At 37.6% G+C, this 7,987-nt stretch overlaps 1 protein-coding gene and 1 pseudogene across 1 annotated transcript in view; one reads left to right on the top strand and one right to left on the bottom strand.

Annotated features, from left to right (window-relative positions):
* Positions 1 to 7,987, bottom strand: part of DCDC2 (doublecortin domain containing 2) — a gene marked incomplete at its 5' end in the record, with an annotated part of 197,202 nt that overhangs the window by 44,175 nt on the left and 145,040 nt on the right. The gene's annotated exons all lie outside the window — the stretch shown is intronic.
* The window catches only part of LOC102260212, a 33,348-nt pseudogene continuing 25,474 nt past the window's right edge, over positions 114 to 7,987 (top strand).

Below are 7,987 nucleotides of genomic sequence, written 5' to 3'. Positions count from 1 at the left end.
GTCCTATATAATAAAAGGCTAATATGCAAATAGACCAAACGGCGGAACAACTGGAACAACTGAACAACCAGTCAATATGACATGTGCTGATGACCAGGGGGTTTGCACGAAACATGGCGGATGTCGGCTGCAGCAGGATAGTGGAGCAGGTGAGCGGGGTGCCAAACCAAGGCAGGGCACTGGTAGCTATCATCAGGGCAAGACTCTTGTGGTTACTGAAAATTCTTTGCTCCTGCATGTTGTGGTCCCGCCCAGCATTTGCACCTGCTGCCAGTGCCTGGCGCTAGTCCCGATCGCTCGGTGCCATCAGTGGGTATAAGCGGTGGCTGCCAGCCCCGATCACCCCTGAGGGCTTCTCCACCTCCCCTTGCTCCTGAGGGGCAATCAGGGCAGCAGCTGCCACTCGCACCCGCTGATGGTGCCAGCACCAATTATTCTTCGCCTTCAGCAGGTGCGAGCAGGAGCAGGGCCAGCACCATTAGTGCATGGGAGCTGTGGTGGCGGGAGTGGGGCTGCCAGCAGACGGGGGACTAGAGGCCGTGGAGGGAGGGGCCGTGCGGGGGTGCAGAGGATGGGCCAAGACCTGCCCCTGTGCCTACCACAGCCTCGCAGCCCACAGTTCCTTTCAAGGTGCATAAATTCATGCACTGGGCCCCTAGTATAAGATAATACTCTAAGCAGAAAAAAATATTTAGACCTATTAACAAGGAAAATCATGCCCTCTTTATAAGTATCACATATGTTATCAGAGGTAGAATTAAAATTAAAATTGGTAAGAATGTGACATAAAAATGATTTTCATTAGCTAATGGTAATGTAAACTACATTCACATGTGGAATGCACTGAATTTCTAATATATAACTCTTCATAGATACAGATTGTTGTCATCACAACATCTTATTGAAATTGTACAAAAGCACTTCTGAAAGCTGAGCCAATGTGAAGCAGTCTTTATGAAGTTCAGCAAAGGTAGAGATAGAGATGAGGATATCAGCCAATCCTCCTTTAATCCTTACCATAACTTGTATATTATCCTCCCACATACCTCCTCTGAACTAAAGTATATTATCATTAGGAAGAATGAAAACTAACCAAATAACAGCTAATGTTCTGAGTGCATCTAACTTAGTACAGCAATATAACCAAAATGATTTTTAATCACTAATTTTCTCCATATGTCTCATTATGGCCCATAAATGCAAGTGGGAACACTTTACAGAAACAAAAATATCACAAGTGATTCTTTTTGGCAATTTAGAATATTACATGAAAATAACTTTATCTATATACTTACAAGGGCTGGGTTTTCTTGACTGCAGTTTGAAATATTTGGCTTCTTTCTATTCCCTGACTCCCACTCTACGATATTAAATATCACTATTATGCAATTGCTGCTTAAATTTGACTATTAACTCTTTGCATAGAGTTTATCTTAACCACCATGGTTATTTTACCTTGACTTTAAATGGGTGTAGTAAGTTTTCCAAGTGTACACAGAAAGCATAAATAGGATTATTATCATTGATTTCCCCAGATCACAGGTAATTCAGCTCTTATCCCTACATTTCTATTTTAATCTTTTTAGACACAGATGTTTTCGATTTTCATCAAAATCAGAAATATTCAGAGTACCAAGAATAAAGCACATATTTATTTGAAATATATATAATTCATTACTTTAAACTTGTTTATAACCTGTATACATTTTGGTATAATTTCCAAAGTTTATACTATACAGGTAGGACTGAGGATAATAAAGTACCTCTGATTATATTTACCTAAACTAACAAGTATATACAGCTTTTCTTTTTCTTTTTTATTTTATAATCTTATAAAAAAGTATACTGCAAATTATTTTTAGTTCATCAGAATAATTGAATTGGTTTTTGTACCCCAGTGACTTTGAGTTATTTAATAAGTGGCCTAACACTCACGATTCCTGTTCTTAATTCTGGCTGATCCAACTACCTCCAAATGACCTGTGTTGCATATTCAAGTCTATAAAAGAGCTAGCCATACTTCAAATACTTCTCTACTCTATCAACTGTATCATGATAACAAATGGAGTAGAAAAGAGAAAATACAGTACTCTTAAATATCTCAACATTTTGTTCATTCATTCATTCATTCATTTATATGTAAATATTTACTCTGAGTCTCCTCAAGGTTAGACATGTGGTGGATACCAGCTACAGAAAGATGAACAAGGTGCTGGCCTCAAGATGCTAATTGTCTGCTGGGGAATTTAAAAGCAAAAATCAACAGCACAGCCCTGGCCGGTGTGGCTCAGTGGATAGAGTGTCGGCCTGCGGACTGAAGGGTCCCAGGTTCGATTCCGGTCAAGGGCATGTACCTGGGTTGCGGGCACATCCCTGAGTCTCCTCAAGGTTAGACATGTGGTGGATACCAGCTACAGAAAGATGAACAAGGTGCTGGCCTCAAGATGCTAATTGTCTGCTGGGGAATTTAAAAGGAAAAATCAACAGCACAGAATGGTAAATGTAACAAGTGGTACACCAGCTATAAAGAGTGCACAAGAAAGGGTGTTGAAGGGGAGTGGAGTGGCAGAAAAGAAGGCTTCTGAGAGACAGAGGCTGGGAATTAGAAGGCAAACAGAATTAATCACTGAAGAGCAGAGGGAGGATGTTCTAGACAGAAAGATCAGTGTATGCAAGGTCTTGGAGGGACTAAACTGCATGGTATGACTCAGGAACTGCAGGCAGATAAGCTTGGCTGCCGCAAGGCTGCAAGGCTGGAGACTGGCAGGTGAGGAGGGAAATAGCTCAGACCACACTGCCTGATAGGACCAAGAATTTGAACTTGATCCTGAAGATAATGAAGAGCAAGTGAAGGACTTTAAGTTGGAAGCAGGGCACACAGGACTGGGGGAGTGCCTTGGAAACGGGTGAGGATTCATGTCAGGGTGTGTGTGGAGAGGCAGACATGGATGGTGTCACTCTAGGACCATACTGTGGAGGTGAAGATACCAGGTCAGAGTGAAGATTAGCTGAAGCTTGGAATATAGGTCAGGCTGAAGTGCCAAAAGGCTGGTAGCCTGGAGAATGCAAAGCAATGGAATGGGAAAGAAAGCATGGAAATATGAGCCAGGAGGTTCTGAAGCACATGATTCTGTGGTGGTGGGACAAGCACTGCTCTGCTTGATTTTGGCACTACAGTAGACATGGATATCCTGAATGAACGCAATGACAGTGCGATTGACAGAAGGGGGCATACGAGAGAACTCTATAAATGCCTGGATGTAGGAGGTGAGAGAGAGGAAAGATGCAAAGGGGGACTCTAAGGTTTATGGTCCAGGTGTCTAAGTGGGTAGTAGTGTTATTTGCTAAGACCAGGGAAAGAAGAGAATAGAGGTGTAAGAAGTGAAATGATACATTTAGTTTTGATCTTATGGTGTGGATCACCTGGGAGCACCATGATAGAAATGTCAAGAAAGTAGTTGGAAATGTAAATCTGTTAACTAGGATAAAGTTCTAGAATAAGGATGCAGATTTGGGAACCATCAGAATACAGTTGGTAGATAAAATAATAGGTCTGGATGAGAACAGAAGGTGGTTGGGGACAGAATTCTAGGAAACAATATTTAAGGGATGGCAGAAGAGAAGCAAAGATTGAAAATAAAGGTATGAGAAAAAAAATAAGAGAGTGAGCTGTCAAGGAAGGTATGGGAAAAGTGAAAGTCAACAATAAGGAGTCATCAGTATGAAAAAGTGTCCTCTAGCTTTGGCATCCCAATGATCTGGTCAACCAGGTGAAGGTAACTTTAATAGAGCATGAAAATCAGATTATATTTTGGGGTGACAGACAAGCAGTATAGACCACTCTTTCAAGATGATTTGGCTGTGAAGTAGAGAAGAGAGACCATAGCCCTAAAAACAAACAAACAAATAAACAAACAAACAAAGTCAGAGACGTGAGGCAATGGAGTTCATAAGGGATAAAAGATAGTTAAATCCCATGTCTTCTGACTCCTGCCTTCCAATAAATTTGTCACAGATGTCAGCAGCCTAAAGCTGTTGCTAAACCCATCCTTAATGCACAAACATGTCTAGAAGAATCTTAGCATTCTTGTAGAAACTCAAACAATTCCTGTTCACTCATGGTCAAGTTTAACCAAAACAGTTCATCTTCATCTTTATAATACCAAAGTAACCAGAACTGTATTTCATAAAAATACCAATCATTCTTGCTACACAGACATTTATTGGAGCTTGTACTTTAGCTAAAATACTTAAATGAATTACAACATGGTAATCTGGCTGCTGGAAGTAACAGTGGAAGGAGACAGGGCAAGAAGAAGAGAAGCCTACAGGGCAGCACCCAACCTAGGAAACAAGGCTCCTTTAACTTGTCCACCTCAGTTAAATTATTCTATATAGTATGGTAATGAATAATCACCTCAGATAAAGAAACAAAAGATTCCTTAGCTTCAGAAAACTACTAAGAATTCATGTGGGGAATCTAATAAACCAGAGGCTAAAGAGAAAGCAGGATTATACATTTTCAAATTCTATCTGCAATTGATAAACTTGAGATGGAAGACTAAACTAATTCTCTAAATATCTGTTTACAAATTATATATAGAGAATATACATAAGGAATTAAATACCTAGCTCAAATATGAATATAAAAATGAACTGAATATGCATTTTCAAAACTTGGTTATTAATCCCAATTATTACTAAATTACAGATTTAGTACTCTAAGGTTCCAACATTAATTTCCAGCTATTAGCAAAAATATGCTGTAAAATAATAAGCTTAACGATGCCAATACTACTATAAGTATAAAGCAAGTATCACCACTTTCAAAGCTAATCTAATGGTGAGACAGATGCTAGTGATTCTGTGAATTGTGGTCCTCACTCAGGGTAAAGTGACATGAAGTGCAAATGTAAAAATCAGTCCCAATCAGTCATCCTGAATGAAGGGATTGAACTGTTTTTCTTCTAATCTAATTGGCACAGGAAATATCCCTGAACTGTTCGTTAAATCTGCTTGAGTGTGTTTTCAATTTAACTGTTTCAGCATTTTATAGATTAGTATGCTTCTATTTGCTTTAGACAATCAAAGTGAGATCTCTTGAATGCTTAGCATTTCAGGTGTTTATATAGGCTCCATAGTACTTTTATAAGAGGATGATAAATTTTTATCGGAGTTGATGTTTTGCTAAAGATATAACTTAGCTTTGATTGGCAGCTAAGCTTCCATCTTAACATAAAATAGAAGCTACAATTATACTCAGTTTAGCCTATCTTCTTTGACTATGCATGAATCCTACAATTCAAGGAACTACTATCAATAATGATAGATAAAAACAAATATTCTTATAAGATATTTTATCTGCAATATCTACTATGTTTCAATTTTTATTAAAATGGTCTGAGATAAATCCATTTAAATGATTCTATTGAACTCCATTTTAAGATTACCTGATCACAAAACAGCAGTTGATATAAACATTCATTACAAAATGAACATATATCAATGTAGTGCTAAATTTGAGAGAACCAAGTAAATGTAAAATGCCAAACCATCAGTAGGAAAACCATCTCAATAGCCTCAATTGATTATGAGAAATATGCAACTTAGGTACAAAAATATTATTTTTTATGAAACTATCAAGGAAAAATATTCAAACAAATCAAGACAATCAGCCAACATTTTGCTCACTTTGATTTAATGTTACTCCAACAACAGGTATTAACTGAGGTTCCACCAGATTCTGGACTCTTCATTTAGTGTTATGACTAAGGGATTTAGTTGGTACCTATAACAAAAATCTATGTATGCTAGCTTTTTGAAAAAATAGAAAACATCCTTGTCGAGCATTTTAACCTATGGTTGAAATAATATCATTACGCCATCTAATAATTTCATTCCAAAAGGAATAATTCTGGCTCCTGAACCTCAAGAAATGATATATTTCAGATATCCTTGCTTCTTTCTTAACTGATAACTGAGAAATACTAATAATTCACTTGTGTTAATCTGGGGAGGGGGAACAGAAATAAGTAATCTTTATTGGATTTTTTTCATTAAGCTAAAATTTTTAAGTATTTCCATGATATTAAATTTGATAATGAATTAATTTTCACTTCATCATTATAATAATTCACATACTTCTTTCGAGTCAAGATAAAACACAAGTATTGGTAAACCTAAGAAAATATCTTTTGTAGAGTAAGTGGAAATGCTTACTGTTCAGTCAAGAAATATTTTTCTTCAGCATTTACCTAGAGCAAGATGTAACTAATGATAACAATATTAATAATGATGACAGTTAACTAATACTTATTGGATACCTATTATATGACAAACTTCAGTCTATGCATATTATATGTATTAACTCATTCAATGCCCATAGCAACTTTATGAAGTAATTACTACTAGCAACATTTTACATATGAAAAACAGAAGAATTCTAATGTTCATAGAAAGAGTGGCAGAAGCAGGATTCTGGTACAGCAATCTGACTCTGGAGTCCAGATTTCTAATGGCCTTACCATATATACTTTTAATGGCAGGTTCTCTAATCAGCCAGTCATGACCCATTGGTGAATTATGACATCAACCTAATAGGTTGCAACTAGTGTTTTTGAATGAAATATAAGAAAACAGAAGATAGTTCATGGTACCAGAGTCAGCTTCTTGGCCATGTGACCTGAGCAGTTGCACAGGCCCCATTCTATGAAGGGACCCCCACTTGGCTTAATGCTCAGCTATCACCATCTTGAGTTTGTTAATAATGTTATATCTTTGAACTTGTGTTTTATCAGTGAAGGCCATGGAGACAAGGGAGCATGTTCATAAGGAGAGGCTATATAAACAATAAATGTGGCCGTGGTTCCTTGTCCCCATTCATGTCTAGAGTTTGCAATGTTCCATGAGTATAGAATTCAGGTGGACTCACAATGCATGACAGTGTGCTGAGACTCAAAGTGAGTATGAGATAAGCATGTTATGTCTGCATCTGAGTAAGGAATAGCAGGGTTGCAGACTGCCCCCTTAGGGGACACACTTTCTATGAAAAAATGAACTTGCTCCCAAGGGAGAAAGAAGGCAATGGCATTCTAAGAAATAAAAAAGACCAAGGATAATCCAGTACTCTCTCTACTCCTGTTACTTCCTGTAGTAATCAATCAAACGAGGTCATAGAAGAAAAGGGGAACATAAAGCACCCGTGGCTCCTTCTCTGCTCAGAACTCCCCTCCTTGTCAGTATCCTAAGGTAGCAAATGTTGGTAGAATGTGTCCATATCAAGAAGTGGAATAAACAGTTAATTTAGTTTTAGATAGTATTTCCATTTTTCTGATAAGAAAAAAGTGGATATGCAAGTATGACCTAGGATACATAAATTGTGTAATTTTGGTGATTCTGCCTGTGAGTTAAATGCTCTTATATTTTGCACTTAAAACTGGCATTGCACAATACAAAATGTTAACATTTCATTTTCCTTACTTAAAATGACAATAATAGCAAATAAAAAAAAACACTATGACAAGTCAAGAAAGAGAGAGACCATGGAAGAAAGGAAAGAGTATATATTTAAGTACCTTTAACAGCACTTTTCCCTGTTGTTGTTTTGTGTGTGTGTGTGTGTGTGTGTGTGTGTGTGTGTGTTTTCACAAGGTCTCACATATTCATTTAGCACTGGACCCTACAAATCATATAGTCTGTCTTGAGCAGTACCTATAGTAAGACTGAGTGTTATTTCACAAAACTTTTATTTCATAAAACAAATATACATAAGCATATGTAGGAATAATGAATCATGACATAAATTTTTCCATACTATGGGGCACAGAAAGTAAAAGCCACTTGACTATCCTGGAGAAAAAGGCATAAGAACCCTGTCTCGGAGGAACCAAGATGGCGGCATAGGTTAACGCCAGAGTTTGCTGCCTCGAACAACCACTTCAAAAATACAACTAAAAGACGGAATGGACATCACCCAGAACCACAGGAA

This window comes from Myotis brandtii, unplaced genomic scaffold (assembly GCF_000412655.1).
Source record: "Myotis brandtii unplaced genomic scaffold, ASM41265v1 scaffold311, whole genome shotgun sequence".
In the NCBI taxonomy this organism is placed as follows: Eukaryota; Metazoa; Chordata; class Mammalia; order Chiroptera; family Vespertilionidae; genus Myotis; species Myotis brandtii.
This window is presented reverse-complemented; position numbering and strand designations above follow the sequence as displayed.